Source organism: Macaca fascicularis, chromosome 4 (genome assembly GCF_037993035.2).
Source record: "Macaca fascicularis isolate 582-1 chromosome 4, T2T-MFA8v1.1".
Taxonomy (NCBI): Eukaryota; Metazoa; Chordata; class Mammalia; order Primates; family Cercopithecidae; genus Macaca; species Macaca fascicularis.
The window spans coordinates 24,038,313-24,055,103 of NC_088378.1; positions in this window are offsets into that span (position 1 = coordinate 24,038,313).

A 16,791-nucleotide genomic window follows, 5' to 3' on the forward strand; every position below is an offset into this window, starting at 1 on the left:
CAGTTCCAATAGTTTTCTGGTGGAGTCTTTAGGTTTTTCCAAATATAAGAACATATCATCTGCAAACAAGGAGAGTTTAACTTCTTCCTTTTCAATCTGGATGTCCTTTATTCCTTTCTCTTGTCCTATTGCTCTTACTATGACTTCCAGTACTATGTTGAATAACAGTGCTGAAAGTGGGAATCCTTGTGGTATTCCAAATCTTAGAGGAAAGACTTTAAGATTTTTCCCATTCAGTATGATACTAGCTGTGGGTTGTCATATATGGCCTTTACAATGTTGAAGTATGTTCCTTCTGTTCCCAGGTTTTTGACCTTTTTTTTTTTCATGAAGCGTTGTTGAATTTTATCAATGCTTTTTCAGATCAATTGAAATGATAGTAATGTTTTTGTCTTTCATTCTGTTAATATGATGTATCACATTGATTGATTTGTATATGTTGGGCCATCCTTGCCTTCCAGGGATAAATCCAACTTGGTCATGATGAATGATCTTTTTAAAATATATATATATTTAATATAATATATATTATATATAATTTTTATTTTAGGTTTGGGGTTACACATGCAGGTTTGTTTTATAGGTACACTGTGTGTCACGAGAGTTTGTGATCTTGTTTTGTCAAAAGTTAGGTTAAAATTAATTGTGTTTTCAAGCCCTTGCTCATTTTCTTTCAAAATCCAGTATGGTCATTTCAGCACCAAATTTATACTTGTTTCTTTATAAACATAGCCTTTAGTTTTCTACATATCTCTTAAAGATTTTGTAACTTTTAAATTTTCTTTTGTTCTTCTAAAGCTTTATGAGACTGTGGATAAGTATTCCTGTTTACTAAAATTTATTCTGCATAGCAGTCAGAGAGCACTTACAATTTATTCAGTTTTAGAAAATGTTCTTTGCTTTATTTCTTTGGTTATTTTCCCCACTAAACTCCAAACTCTTTTTGGAGTATGCTCAAAAAGCATACTCTTTTTGAGAAAATATTGGAAATACTGAATTTTATTTCATGTATTTGAATCTTTATTCATCTTGATACCTTTAAGATAGAAATGAATCTCTTTTTTTGATCTTCTGGCTCCATAATTGGCTCTTCATCAGTGTTCACTCAGCAAATCAATCCCTACATTGCTTTTACTTATATCTCAATAATCAAAAGTTGTCTTTAAAAATATATCTGTTTAGTTATATTTTATGCATGCACATTTTTCTGCATTTTCTCTCAGGATAATGACTGTATTTGTTCTAAAGGTGGGATGTTAATTCTTGTTGAATTTGTTGCCTCACTATCTTGGTAGTTTTAGTTTTCTCATCACCTTTTATTTGAGAAAACCTATTTAGCATTTTAAAAATAAATATATAATCTACCTTAATGAATAACAACCAGCCATCTTGCTTTTCCTACTCCATTGTCAAATTTTACTACTTTGATTTGTTGATAGGTATTACTGTTAAACTCAAGTATGTTGGGGGAATAAAAGGATATACTAATCTAAGTGTTGTCAATTTAATACTAAATTATCCAGGTAAATGCCAAAGGAATTCCAACTACTTATATCAGTAATGCTATGATTCAATACTATATTCTTTCCTGTACAATTGACACTTAGTCTTTGTAGTGAAAATAAACTCATTGTCCATCATTAGTTTTTTGTATTTTTTTTGCATTTTTTTTGATTTTTCTCTAATCATTTTTGTTGTCTGAAGCTTGTCTTCTAGCACATTCTTCAAAACATATTCATGGGAAAAACATTTCCTACATTCTTTTCTATTGATAACACTTCATCTGTGACCTTTACTGTTGAAGATCTGTTGGTAAATCTAATATCTTTAGTTCATATTTTCTTTACATAAATGTCTTAGATATTTCACTACACATTCCACTAGCCTAAATAATTGAAGTTTCAAAGTCTGATGATGTGTTTTGCTGTTCCCTACTATGTCATTTGAGTTGGTATTTTTTTTTTGCTTGACTCAAGATCTTTTATTTAATGTCTATTAATTTTATGAGAATATGTTTCAGTGTAGGTAATCCAGTTAATTTTCTCAGGAACATGATATTTCCTTCCAATAAGTCATTTTAATTATTTCTGTTTAATTAAGAATGTTTCCTAGAACTATAATTTTCGGTAGCTTTTCCTCTACTCTTGCTTTGATTTTCTTCATTAAAGACCCCTCTTAAGTACATGATGGATCTTCTTTCTCTGTCATCTGAATACTTTACTTTTCCTTTGTATGTCTTTTTGAAGTTATGTTCTTCCTTTTTTTTAAAAGGGGTTATTAACGTATAATAATCACATAGAAGAACAAATATATCATAGAAGTGAAACTAGATAAGTTGTCATAATCTGAACATACCTATGTATCTAACACACAGGTCAAAAAATAGAATGCTAACACTACCATAGAAGTAGTTTCCTGCCTTTTTTACATCTCTGTTGCCCCAAAGGGCTAACTGCTGTCATCACTGGTAACAACTTTGTTGTGTCTCTTCTGAGTTTTTCATAAATAGAATTTCTACATTGACACTTAGGCCATTTTCTTTTCTTTTTTTTTAAGTGTTTTATGATGTAAAATTTTAAATTATATCCTGGCATATCAGCACCTTCAGGATCTTTACTATTTATATCATTACCAAAACTATGCTTTTTTTCTCTATCTTGTTTGTTCTCCACTTGAAGTTTTATTTGTATTGAGGTACACTATAAAAAATGCCCTGAATGTATGTTTTTAAAGAGATCATAAAATAATTAATACAATTTGTATTATTTGAATTAGTTTAGTTGTTTCAAATTGTAAGTATAATGAGGGGGATTTTTTTCTGATATGAAATATAATTAACTTATTCTTCCTAACAATACCTCTTATGATATAGAGTTTGTCATATGTATGAATCTGAAATCTCAGATGAAACTAAATATGATCTCATTGTAGTTGAATAATGAAACTTATTTTTAGAAGATGCAATTAACTAAACTGTTATTAACATAATCTATTAGATAAAATATCAATTTACAATATCAACTAAGAAACCTCTTTATGTTTAGCACCAAACAGCAATTACCATAAAACATGTAGAAATTTTTTTTCACTTCTTTTTGATAAGATTTAATATAATAGTTTTCTCTTACCTTATGAGTTATGATGTGAAAATGTTCTGAATGGCAAATATTTATACAAATATTAAATATTATGGCTATATTTTAACTATAATGAATTATGAATTGATTTTACATAGGTAAGCTAAATAAATTTAGCTGATGTGTATTTCTAAGTGAAAATTTTTCCTTACTGGGAAATTAAAATTTCAAGTATAATTTCCCTATATATAACACATTCAATACAAATTAGTGAATGTTTAAGGAGTTGTCTAATAAAAATTCTGTTTTTATTCCTTCACAGCTAGTGAGGACTCAAGCCTGAGTAATAAGTTGACAATGTATGTTCATTCAACAAATATTTTTGGACACTTTCCCCATGACAAGAATTATTTTAGAAATTCAAACAGAGTAAGGAAAGGATCCAGTTTCAGCTTTCTACTTATGGCTAGCCAATTTTCCCAGCACCATTTATTAAATAGGGAATCCTTTCCCCATTTCTTGTTTTTGTCAGGTTTGTCAAAGATCAGATGGCTGTAGATGTGTGGTATTATTTCTGAGGGCTCTGTTCTGTTCCATTGGTCTATATCTCTGTTTTGGTACCAGTACCATGCTGTTTTGGTTACTGTAGCCTTGTAGTATAGTTTGAAGTCAGGTAGCGTGATGCCTCCAGCTTTATTCTTTTGACTGGATCCTTTCCTTACTCCTTATATGAAAATTAATTCAAGATGGATTAGAGACTTAAATGTTAGACCTAATACCATAAAAACCCTGGAAGAAAACCTAGGTAATACCATTCAGGAAATAGGCATGGGCAAGGACTTCATGTCTAAAACACCAAAAGCAATGGCAACAAAAGCCAAAATTGACAAATGGGATCTAATTAAACTAAAGAGCTTCTGCACAGCAAAAGAAACTACCATAGGAGTGAACAGGCAACCTACAGAATGGGAGAACATTTTTGCAATCTACTCATCTGACAAAGGGCTAATATCCAGAACCTACAAAGAACTCAAACAAATTTACAAGAAAAAACCAAACAACCCCATCAAAAAGTGGGCAAAGGATATGAACAGACATTTCTCAAAAGAAGACATGCATACAGCCAACAGATCCATGAAAAAATGCTTGTCATCACTGGCCATCAGAGAAATGCAAATAAAAACCACAATGAGATATCATCTCACACCAGTTAGAATGGCAATCATTAAAAAGTCAGGAAACAACAGGTGCTGGAGAGGATGTGGAGAAACAGGAACACTTTAACACTGTTGGTGGGATTGTAAACTAGTTCAACCATTATGGAAAACAGTATGGCGATTCCTCAAGGATCTAGAACTAGAAATACCATATGACCCAGCCATCCCATTACTGGATATATACCCAAAGGATTATAACTCATGCTGCTATAAAGACACATGCACATGTATGTTCATTGCGGCACTATTCGCAATAGCAAAGACTTGGAATCAACCCAAATGTCTGTCAGTGACAGACTGGATTAAGAAAATGTGGCACATGTACATCATGGAATACCATGCAGCCATAAAAAAGGATGAGTTTGTGTCCTTTGTAGGGACATGGATGCAGCTGGAAACCATCATTCTCAGCAAACTATCGCAAGAACAGAAAACCAAACACCGCATGTTCTCATTGGTAGGTGGGAACTGAGCAATGAGATCACTTGGACACAGGAAGGGGAACATCACACACCAGGGCCTATTATAGGGAGGGGGGAGGGGGGAGGGATTGCATTGGGAGTTATACCTGATGTAAATGCCGAGTTGATGGGTGCTGACGAGTTGATGGGTGCAGCACACCAACATGGCACAAGTATACATATGTAACAAACCTGCACGTTATGCACATGTACCCTACAACTTAAAGTATAATAATAATAATAATAATAATAATAATAATAAAAAGAAATTCAAACCGAAAAAAGACATAACTTGCAATTTAGTTTTGGAAGGATATATATGGACATGGTAGGAACAGTAATGACCATGCTACTATGAGCATTTCCTTAGGCTAGGATTCTTATATTATATCATTTAATTCTTGCAATGATCTATGATGAAAAGTTTAAGTATTTTATTGATGAAGAAACTGATGCTCAGATAGTTTTTTGACTAACCCAAAGTTTGACATACAGTAAGCACAGACTGAAGTTGGAATTTGTGCTTTTCTTTTTTTAATCCATAATTTCTTTCTGTCACACCCCACATTTGTTGGCAGATCAATTTTAGTGTACTTATGTGAGAGTGTTTTCAAAATATATAATTAATTACAAATTGGGAGTTTTTTTTTTTTTTTTTTTTTTTTAAGTTCCAAGGTTAACTGATAACCTTTAAGAACCACCATGTATTGGGACTCAGAGAAAATGTTAATCTGTCTGCTTTTTCATAGAATTAGTATGGTTAATAAATCCTGTCAAATCACTCATAAGTGATTAAGTTACAATGCAGTATTCAAGAGCATTATGATTTTGTTTTTAGTTACCTATATCCATTCTGTATTAAAATGTGCTAGTGTATTTTTAAAGAACAATACACTTTCCTATTTCTACTTATACATGAGCGTTTTAAGCCAAATCAAATAACTCTAACTATTTCTAATGGCAATGTTAGGACTTCAATGATGAGAATCATGTGTTAGACTAAAGTGAATTTCCTTCAGATTCCAATTATTTCTAGTGGTCGGTAAATCTTTCAATTTACCTTAAGGGCTCAAGAAACTCCTTCAATGTTTTTGTAAAGGAAAATTATGCCTTAATGGGAAATGTTATTCTAGATGGGATCCTGCAGCAATCATGATGTGCTATCATTACAGAGATTGATTCTGCTGGAAAGATATAATTCCTAAAGTATCTTTGATGTAACCTTACGTTCCCTGTTACGAAGGAGATACATTTGCCTTTCTAAGCTGTGACAAATATATGATCATCTGAAATCCAAGATTAAGTCTAAATAGTTTAAAAATGGAAAATACCAGCACATTAAGCTTTCTTCTTACAGTTTAAAATTGTGGCAGAGTGTCTAAACATCTGGATACTTCTTGGTCCATTATCAGAGTCAAAACTATGAAATAGGAGGCCCCCAGATATTATCTTATTAATTTGCCTTTTTGTAGGTGAATTATTTTATTTTTCAGATATCTTAATTTCTTAGAACTAAAGCCCACATTTTTAAAGGAAAAATATATAACTGTGTTTCTCAAGAGTAATGTATGGATACCATTTAAATAAAAAAACTACTCCTATATTCTGAGAGTTTTAAAATTATTTTTATTGTAATATTTTAAAATTTGTACAAACATAGGTTATAAATTCTTACAGCTATAAACCATACAACCAAAGGCAAATTTGTAAATTGAATACAAGAAAAACAAAAAACCATTCTAATCAAAAGGATTAATTTGATGTAATGACATTTGCTTAAATTGCATTGTTGCTCACAGTGTTCCTTAAGTGTCAATGCTATTGCACGGGTCTTTGTGAGCTTAACATGTCTATATTACCACACAAGATCTGAAAAGTGAATTACTCTACCATTTTCCCCTAGTTGAACTACTGTAAGACATTTACTCATACATCGTGTTCTGATATACTTTGGTTTTTACATAGCAGCGATGAATATGGTATATACATAATTTGGTTTTTATTTCTATTATTTTGCTATAATTAAAGTCATCATTTGGCACCAAAAAATGTAAGCAAAAACGTAGTAGGCATTGACACTGAATAGCAAGTAATGAGTATTATCCAAATTGTTTTAAAATTATTTATTTACTTCTATTTAATTGACAATAATAATTGTGTATATTTGTGGGCATGATATGTTTTGATCTATGTACATTGTAGAAAGAGTCAATCAAATTAGTTAATATATCACCTCACCAACATTATTTCTTTGTGGTGAACATGTCAAAAATACATTTTTAAAAAATTACATTTGGCTATTCTAGTAGTTTATTGGTATAATAATAATAAAAAGAGAGATGCTGACCTAGGTTAACAGGCATGGAGGAGTAGAGATGGCATAATGAACAACTCATCAGCCTAAGGGAACTAATGTATTTCAAATGAAGTTAAGAGACATGACCCTCTAATCATCTTGGCAATATATCTCTGGTCCTCCATGATTAATTCTGAGGTTTTTCTGGATTAATTAATATCTTTTCAGAATATTTCTATAATCTTCAAGATGCAAACATCAGACACATCAACTGTGTATATGCTATCCTTGAAATTTATACTCTAAAAAGCAATTCCAGGTATCAACACAATGGGGGAATTTAATCATCCTAAAGCATAAAGCAGTAATTCGACATACCGCACAGGAAGATGGAAAAATTTATATGAAAGAGATGGTAAGAGCTACATGAGAGAATATAAGTTTAACAGGTGTCATAGAATCATAGAGGGGGAAACAAAATGGGTACATAATATTTGAAAGAAAATTGCTACAAATTTTTCATAAATAAGATATAAATACACAGGTACAGGATTTGTTAGGTATCACTAGAAGCACTAAGAAAAATCAATCTGAGCCCAAACATCTTAGAGTATAAATATAGAACAGAAAGGTAGAAAGAAAATGAAAATCTTTTATGCAGTCAGAAGAAAGGGGGGGGGGAAGAATGACAATTAGACAATAATAGAATTCTCAGTTGCAGCAATAGAGGGCAGAAGAAAAATCTTCAAATTGTTGAGAAAAAAGTTATTAACAATATACCTTTAGATTCCTAGATATAGTAGTACCTTTCAAGAAAAATTATGAATAAAAACGTCACCAAAATGCTCAGCACAAGGGTAATCCTTTAGGATACATGTCAAAAAGAAGAAAAACAATCTGAGATTAAAATTCTGTGTTACCAGAAAGAATGATCAGCAAATCATATGATAAATGGGTATGTGAGCAGCTGACTATATGATCTTCCTCTGTAGGAGTCCTGCAGCCCTAAATTTGGTGAGCTTTCCTCCAGACAGGTTTGCTCCTTCTGCCTGTCTCCAGCGGCACCTACTGTCTGGAAACAGCCTCAGGACTCTTCAACTTTCTGCCTCAATAAAGGCATTTGGTTTCAATCAGGGCTCAGACACACCTGAGGGCGGCTGTGCCTGTGGTACCCACCCGCAGGGAACCACAGTCTTCCCATTTGCCTCCTGCTCCTGGCTTCCAGCTCGGTTCCTAGGGTACACATTTTATGCACGTTTGTTTTGTTTTCTGTGAATGTGTCTGTATGTGTTTGAGGGGCATATTTATGTAGGGGTGGGTGGGGCGTGACGTGGTGTTATGATTGCCTAAGTGTCTTCCTCTACTCTCATGTGGGCTAAAACTGGATGTTCTGCCCGTATATGTACTAGGGTGGGGTGGCGAGGGGAGGGGACCAAGAGCATCCGATTGGCCATGATGCTGTTCGCAGCTGTTTAATACTTTCTTGTACCCTATAGATGACAAATGCAAATTTTGTAGCCATGAAGATATAACAATATATCTGAGGCAAAGCAGGGTTCACTTGTTTTGTTTCATAGAAGTAGGGACATTTCATTCTCCTTATTTTAAAATGTCATGAAAATCTTTGCAAACATAAAAAACCTTGCAAACAACAATATGTAACAAAAACAAAAACAATGACTAACAGTAGTTTAGAAAGTTATAAGAAATATAGAGGCTTTTTTTGGGGGGGGGGTCTTAATAACGATTCTCAAGGACTGCTAATTACCTCTTAAACATTGTTTTTCTGATTTCTTTGACCTGAATTTTGTTGTAGCGTATATTACTAGAGTAAGGCAATGCTTTTTGCCCCTCCGTCTATTCCATTTACTTCAGTTTTTTACCTGCCATTTTTAGTTATTAGATTAGCAGGTTCTGCTTAGTGTCACACGTGTCTGTGTCTTTATATCTTTATCCATCTGGCAGTGGTAACTTAAAAGATTTTGAACTTTGGTACCTTATTAGAAGAGATACACTAAATATTTATATGCAGAAATACACTAAAAAGTTTGATTCATTACAACACATGTGGTAAATAAGTAATAATTTCTAAATTTCTTTCTGTATTTTTAGAATAATAATAATTAACAAAACTGCTGTTTTGCTTTCTCCATTTAGAATGACTGCTCCCACATAGAACTCCAGGTGGCCTTGTCCCTATGGCATGTTAATTATTATGTAAGAATTGCTATGTTAAATTTCTCCACAAAAAAATTGTCTGAGGACCATAAACGAGTGCACTAGGGTCTAAGATATTCCAGGCACTTTACAACTTGTCCTGTTACTTTTGATTTAGAAGGCCAGTTTTATGTATTCTAGGATCACCAGTGAACTGAGTGCTTTTGATTTTTTTTTCCATAAGTTTTACTGATTTGTGTATATTTATTTGATGTTGTGTTCTCCAGTGTGGAAATATTTTCCTAATATCAATGTATATTTATTTTTGTGTGAGAACTACTGAAATGTGATGAATATAAATCATTGCTTTTTGTGGGACAATCTTATTTTACCAAAGTAACTAGCTATAGTAATTTCCTCTGCAGCAAGTCAGAATTTTGTTTATATGAACTTGCTCGCTAAAGGTTATGAGAGTGGCCTAGAATAGCTTTTGCTATTATACTTACCATGAAGACTGTAGCATGAGCCTTTCTGCCAAATTTCTTGTCTTTTAGAAGCATTGGTTAAGAAGCTTTGGTGAGGAATGGCTTTACTGTTTTCATATTGTAAGTCATATGAATCACTCTCCTGTTTATAAATTACAGAGTGTATGAAGTACAAAAGCTCATTAATATAACTGTTTTGTTTTATTTTGGTTTATATTGCCATTCCTGATTTGATTTTGTAAACAAATTTTAGATTTGCAGCAAAATTGATCAGAAAGCGTTCCCATTTACCTGCCGCTCCCGTACACACACAACCCCCGACTATCAACATCTCCCACCAGAGTGGTACATGTGTTACAAATGATAAACATACACTGACGCATCATCATCTCCCAAAGTTTGTAGTTTACATTAGGATTTACTCTTTTAGTAGTGTACATTCTGTGGCTTTGGACAAATGTATAATGAATAATATCATAGAGAGTATTTTCACTACCCTAAAAATCCTCTATGCCCTGCCTATTGAGTCTCTCCCCACCCCAAGTCCCTGGCAATCATTGATCTTTTTACTGTTTCATTGTTTTATCTTTTCCAGAATGTCATACATTTGGAATTCCTACACTTAGCCTTTTCAGATTGGCTTCTTTCACTTAGTATTATTTATTTAAGTTTCCTTCATGCTTTCTCGTGCCTTCAGGAAGACATTTCTTTTTGGAAGTGAATAAATAGTATTTCATTGTCTGGGTGTATAAGGTTTTTTGGTCCATTTACCTATTGAAAAACATCTCTGTTACTTCTAAGCTGCAGCAATTGGATGAATGAAGCTGCTATAAATATCCAAGTGCAGGTTTTTGTGCGGACATAAGCTTTCAACACCTTTGGGGAGTGATTGTTGGATCATGTGGACAGAGTATATTCAGTTTCTGAAAAACTGACAAATTGTCTGCAAAGTGGTTGTACAATTTTATATTCACATCAGCAGGGAATTTGCCTGTTGCTCCACATCCTCACCACATTTGATGTCATCAGCGTCCCAGATTTTGGCCACTATAATAGATGTATAGTATTATCTCATCGTTCTTCTTAATTTGATTCACTGATGACAAATGATGTGGAATATCTTCACATGCTTATTTTCCATCAGCGTATCACTTTTGTAAAGTGTCTGTTTAGGTCTCATGCACATTAAAATCAGGTTTTTTATTTTCTTGTTGAGTTTTAAAAGATTGTTGTATATTTTGAGTGGCAGTCCTTTATCAGATGTGTCTTTGCAAATATTTTATCCCCGTCTGTGGCTTATCTTCTCATTCTCTTGAATATGTCATTTGCAGGGAAGTTTTTAATTTTAATAAAGTCCAGATTATCAATCATTTTTCCAATGGATCATGCTTTTAGTATCTAAAAAGTCATCTTCATAATGAAGTTCTTTCATATTTTTTCCTATGCAATTTTCCAGTTTTATAGTTTTACATTTTACATTTAAGTCTGTGATCCATTTTTAATTCATTTGTGTGACAATATAAAGTCAGTCTAGTATATATGTGTATATATGTGTGTGTGCGCATATATATATGTGTGTGTATATATATAGCATATGGATGTCTAGTTGTTCCAGAAACATTTGTTGAAAATACTATTTTTTTTCTCCATTGTATTGCCTTTGCTTCCTTGTCAAGGATTAATTGACTATATATGGTTCTAGTTCTAGGCTGTCTGTTCTGTAAATTGCTCTATTTGCCAATTGTTTTGTCAATACTACACCATCTTGGTTATTGTAGCTTTACCGTAAGTCTTAAGGTCAACTAGTGTCAGTCCTCCAACTTCGCTGTTCCCTTCACTATTGTGCTGGCTATTCTGATTCTTTTGCCTCTCCACACAAAATTTAGAATGCATTTGTTAATATCCACAAAATAACTTGGGATTTTGTTTGAGATTGCATTGGATCTATAAATTAAATTATAAAGAAATGACATTTTGACAATATTGAATCTTCCTATCCATGAATGTAGAATATCTATCTCTCCTTTCTTCTTTGATTTCTTTCATTAGAGTTTTGTTGTTTTTATCATACAGATATAATACATGTTTTGTCATATCAGATTTATATTAAATATTTCACTTTAGGGGTTGTTAATGTAAATGGTATTGTGTTTTTAATTTTTAACCCATTGATACATTGCTGGTCTATAGGAAAGTGATTGATGTTTACATATCAATCTCATTTCTCATAACTTTACTATAATCATTATTAGCCTTAGAAGACTTTTATTGATTTTTTCAGATATACTGTATAGGTCACCATATCATCTTTGAACAACTATAGCTTTAATTCTTCCTTTCCAATGTGTATAATTTTTATTTTCTTTTATTTTCTTATTGCATCAGGTAGGACTCCCAATACAATGTTGAAAAGCAGCAATGAAGAGAGATATTCTTGCCTTATTACTAATCCTGGCAAGAAAACTTTTAGTGTCTCACCACTAAGTATTTTGTTAGCTATGGTTTTTTTTTTTTTTTTTTTTTTTTTTTAATCAAGTTGAGGAAGTTTCCCTCTATTCCTAATTTGTTTGGTGTTATTATGTTTTTATCCTGAATGGATGTTGAATTTTGTCAAATGCTTTTTCTGGATCACTTGAAAAAATTATGTGATTTTTCTTTTTCTTCTTTTTTTTCCTATTGAGACAGAGTCTTGCTCTGTCACCCAGGCTGTGGCACGATCTTGGCTCACTGCAACATCGATCTCCTGGGTTCAAACGATTCTCCTGCCTCAGCCTCCCCTAGTAGCTGGGATTACAGGCACCTGCCACCAAGCCTGGCTTTTTTTTTTTTTTTTTTTTTTTTTTTTTTACTTTAATAGAGGCAGAGTTTAATCATGTTGGCCAGGATGGCCTCAAACTTTTGACCTTAAGGGATCTGCCCACCTTGGCCTCCCAAAGTACTGTGATGAGAGGCATGAGCCACTGTATCTGGCCTGATTTTTCTTCTTTAATGTGTTGATTACAATAGTCGATTTTGGAATATTGAATCAAACTTGCATGTATGAGATAAATCCCCACTTGTTTGTGGTGTGTAATTATTTTAATATATTATTAGTTTTTATTTGCTAATATATGGTTGAGGATTTTCGCATCTATATAAGAGATATTAGTGTGTTTTTTTTTTTCTTCTATGTTTTTGTCTGGTTTTAGTATTGGGGTAATGCTGGCTTCATAGAATGAATTCCTTCTGCTTCTGCTTCTATATTCTGGAAGAGATTACAGAGAGCTGGTGTAATTTTTTCTTTACATGTTAGGTAAAACTTTCCATTAAAGCCATATTGGCCCATGCTTTCTGATTTTGAAGGTCGTTAATTATTGATGCATTCTCTTAAATAGACATAGTTCTGCTCTGACTGTTTCCTTTTGTGTAAGGTTTAGCAGATTGTATCTTTCAAAGAATTGCTTCATTTCAATCTAAGTATTGAATTTGTGGGCATATACTTGTTCATAGTATCATTTCATGGTGTCTTTGATGTCCATGGGATCTTTACTGATGCCCCCTCTTTCGTTTGTCTCTCTTTTTTCCTCAGTTAGCCTTGCTAGAGGCTTAGTGATTTTATTGATCTTGTCAAAGAACTAGTTTCTGGTTTTGTTAATTTTCTCTGTCAATTTTCTGTTTTCAGTTTCATTAACTTATCCTTTATTTGTTATTTCTCTTCTCTGCTTACTTTAGACTTTATTTGCTGTTATTTTTCTAGTTGCCTAAAGTGGAAGCTTAGATTACTGACTTTAGATCTTCTTCTTTTCTAATGATAGAAGCTGTGATAAATTTCTAAGCACTGGTTTTGCAGCAGTTTGTGTTACTTTTGGAGGACTATTCTTGAGGCATATTACCTTGATTCTAAAAAGTTCATTTGCAAAGTTAAGCCTATTTTTCAGCAGTTGCAGGTTTGCATGTCTATACTTATATGATAACTACTGCTAGAAACAGTGATAACCAATCACGTTGAGTTACAAATTAAAAAAGTAGTTTAAGATATGTCTAACCATGATGATTCAGCTTATACTAGCACTTGTGAATTAAATAAGATTATATTGTAGATGCTACTGTCAATTGCTAATTTTTTCACAGAAGCTCTTGTTTGTTTGCTGGCTATGGAACCAGATCAAAGTGGATTTCTGCTACTCTTAAGACTTATACAGTCCAAATATGCAAGGGTGAGGGTATTTATGTATAAGTGTGCTTCTCTGATTTTTATGAAGTTTCAGAAGAATCCTTTCTCAAATATTTTGACTTCACCTACTTAAGTGACACCATTTTTTTATGGAAGAGTGGTGTGTCTCCACCAAATTTTATAAAATACATTTTCACCTTCTTAAAATCATACGGAAGAGGAAGTGAGCACAGCCTTGTGGGGAACAGGGATAGCTTGTACTTTTCTTCCTTAACACATACTCCTGGTGTGTGATTGCATCAATATTATTTTTTAAAGGCAAAATGTTGGCATAATGGTTTAAAGAATCACCTGGGGAGTTTGTGAAAATACTGTTTTTTTCCCACCCTGCTCCAGGTCAATTAAATGAAAATCTCTATGGGTGAGGACTTAGGAGTCATTGATACAAACTCCATAGTAATTCTAAAGTGCAGTTAGTTGAAGAGCACTTCATTATAAGAATTAGTATAAAAGCAGCAGTCTGTTTAAAACTCAATTGAAATCCTTGGTTAGTTTTTTGAGATGCTTATAAAGATTATTAAAAGTTTGCACATATTTGTATGCTGCTTTCCTACCAATCAATGACATAGGTCTCCCCTCTTGTTTCCTGTCCTGCCCTCAAACTTACTCCACCTGATGTAAGAACCTGACTCTGCTTCTCTAAAAAAATAGTATATGATCCAGGGAATATTCTGGTTCACCTAGTGCTATGGGTCTGTTGAGTTCTTTTGGCTTGTAACCTTAAGTGATTTAATGTGAAGTTAACACATTAGTTTGTCCAAGGTAAATGGAAGTAAAATGGAAGTAGTGCTTATTGGTTGCAAGTGTAATTACTAATGAGCACAGGTAAATCTGGTAGAGATTGAAAAACACATTTTTATTTTCTAACTTATAAAATTATCCTAAAGTTACTTGGAGTCTTTCTTTGTACAGAATTTACTACTGTTAATTTCATATATGCTGGGTATGTCTCATATTATTTCCTATCACAGCAAGTAATGTGTAATGTCTATTTAAGGTGACAATATAAAAATATGAGGAAAGTAAGTCTCACAAGCATAGCAGATCTTGGCATGTAAATTACAACCTCTTCATTGACAATAGATGTGACTGACTAGTCAAAGAGGGTGCCAATTTTAATATGAAACGATATGAAAGTCTAAAAGAAAGTATAAAGGACATAATATATAGATGAGGTTTTATCTCATTGAGAAATATCTATTATTCTTAGCAAAAGAGATGATTATTCTACTGGACCTATTTTGAATTATTGATTTTATTCATTACAGGTTTTCTTGTGTTTATCTTTCACCCTCAATTAAGGTTTAAGCCTCTGAAAACTCTTCAAAGCTTATTGCTGTTGTTTGAGAACATTTTTCCCCAGGTATATTTTCTTTACTTTGAAACATTCTTTTCTTTTTTTCTATGACTTCTGAATATAAAGCAAAAGCAAATGGGCACACAAGAGAAAATATGAATTCTGGACTAATTATATACCTGTGTATTTTGTGAAGCTGACACTGTTCAATAACCTAAAACCTAATGAACTTTTCCCATGATTGAAACTTTCAATTATTCACTCACAGTTACATTGGTACTTAAACATTTCAGTTATTGCCATGGTTCATTAGAATGTAAATGAAGACCAAAGATTGAATTAGCAAATTCAGGGCCTGATTAAGTCAGGATTAGTTTAAGCAAATTTTCTTGCAGATGTCAGTTTCTCCTCTCAGGTACTAACAATATACATCACATCAAAGCAACTCTATTATTCACAAAATCTTCATGTGGGCTTTTAGCAGTACTAGATATGCACATACTTTGACTCATAACATGGACAGTTCTGCCAGTTGCTACTAGTCAATAAGAGATTCAAAGTGTATATAAATAATGCTCCTGGAATAAGGCTTGCAGTTTCATTGTTTCTAACAGTTCTCATTAGTACTGTCATATTTGCTTCCCAGAATAAACTAGCCACACTGCAGTTCACCAAACTGGGGTGGTATGACTATTTTGGAGAGAACTTAATGAGTTGGTCAAGCTCTTTCAGATGACTAGCCTAGGGTTAATTAACTTTACCAAGTAAAACAAACATTTAAAACTAAAAACAGTATTTTTAATGAGTATCTTTTCTTTAAAAATATCAGAATATTTAACATATTTTATAATCAGTATAAAACTGATTTTAGTGTGATTTTATATACTTATGCTTTCATATACTTATGCTTTCATATATAAATTAGGTAAGAACCTTACAAATTATTAGCATTCCTCCAAATTCTTGTGGTTACATAAAAACAACATGCTTCTTTTCCCTGGTTCTTTTACTGTTTCTATTACTTCGTTTAACTGAACCCATGAGAGCATCTGTGTCTGTCTACATAAAATGCATTTAGAGACCATTCTCTTACAGTTAAAACTATGGAAAAAAATGATGATGGTAGTAGAGGCAAAGGTCAGTATTTTAATTATCTAGATTGGGAAAGAAGAGTCACGTCGCTAAAGAAAATCTTAAATGATAGAAATGTGTTGTTTTTATAACTTGTCAACCTATTTTGTTTATTTTTGTATTTTGACAGATGTGGCAATCAATGGTTGTTTTATTCATTTATTAGTCTGTCTTTTCCAGCTTTTTCCTAAGGAGAAATGTCCAAAAATTAAATGTGTTGAAATAACCAAAACCAAATAGATAGAGCAGAAACAAATGAAAAGGAAAAAGTAATCTCCATAGTTCACTTACTTGGATGGACCCCTTCAGTAGGAGTAGTTTACACTTCAGTAAATTACTGATCAGGCCCACTGCCACCTGCGATTTTTCAGAATCGGGTCATATGAGTTGGTCCTTTTCAGGAAAATCTGAAGGATGAAAACACACTGCAAGTATGATAGCTAGTCAGCCATAAGGA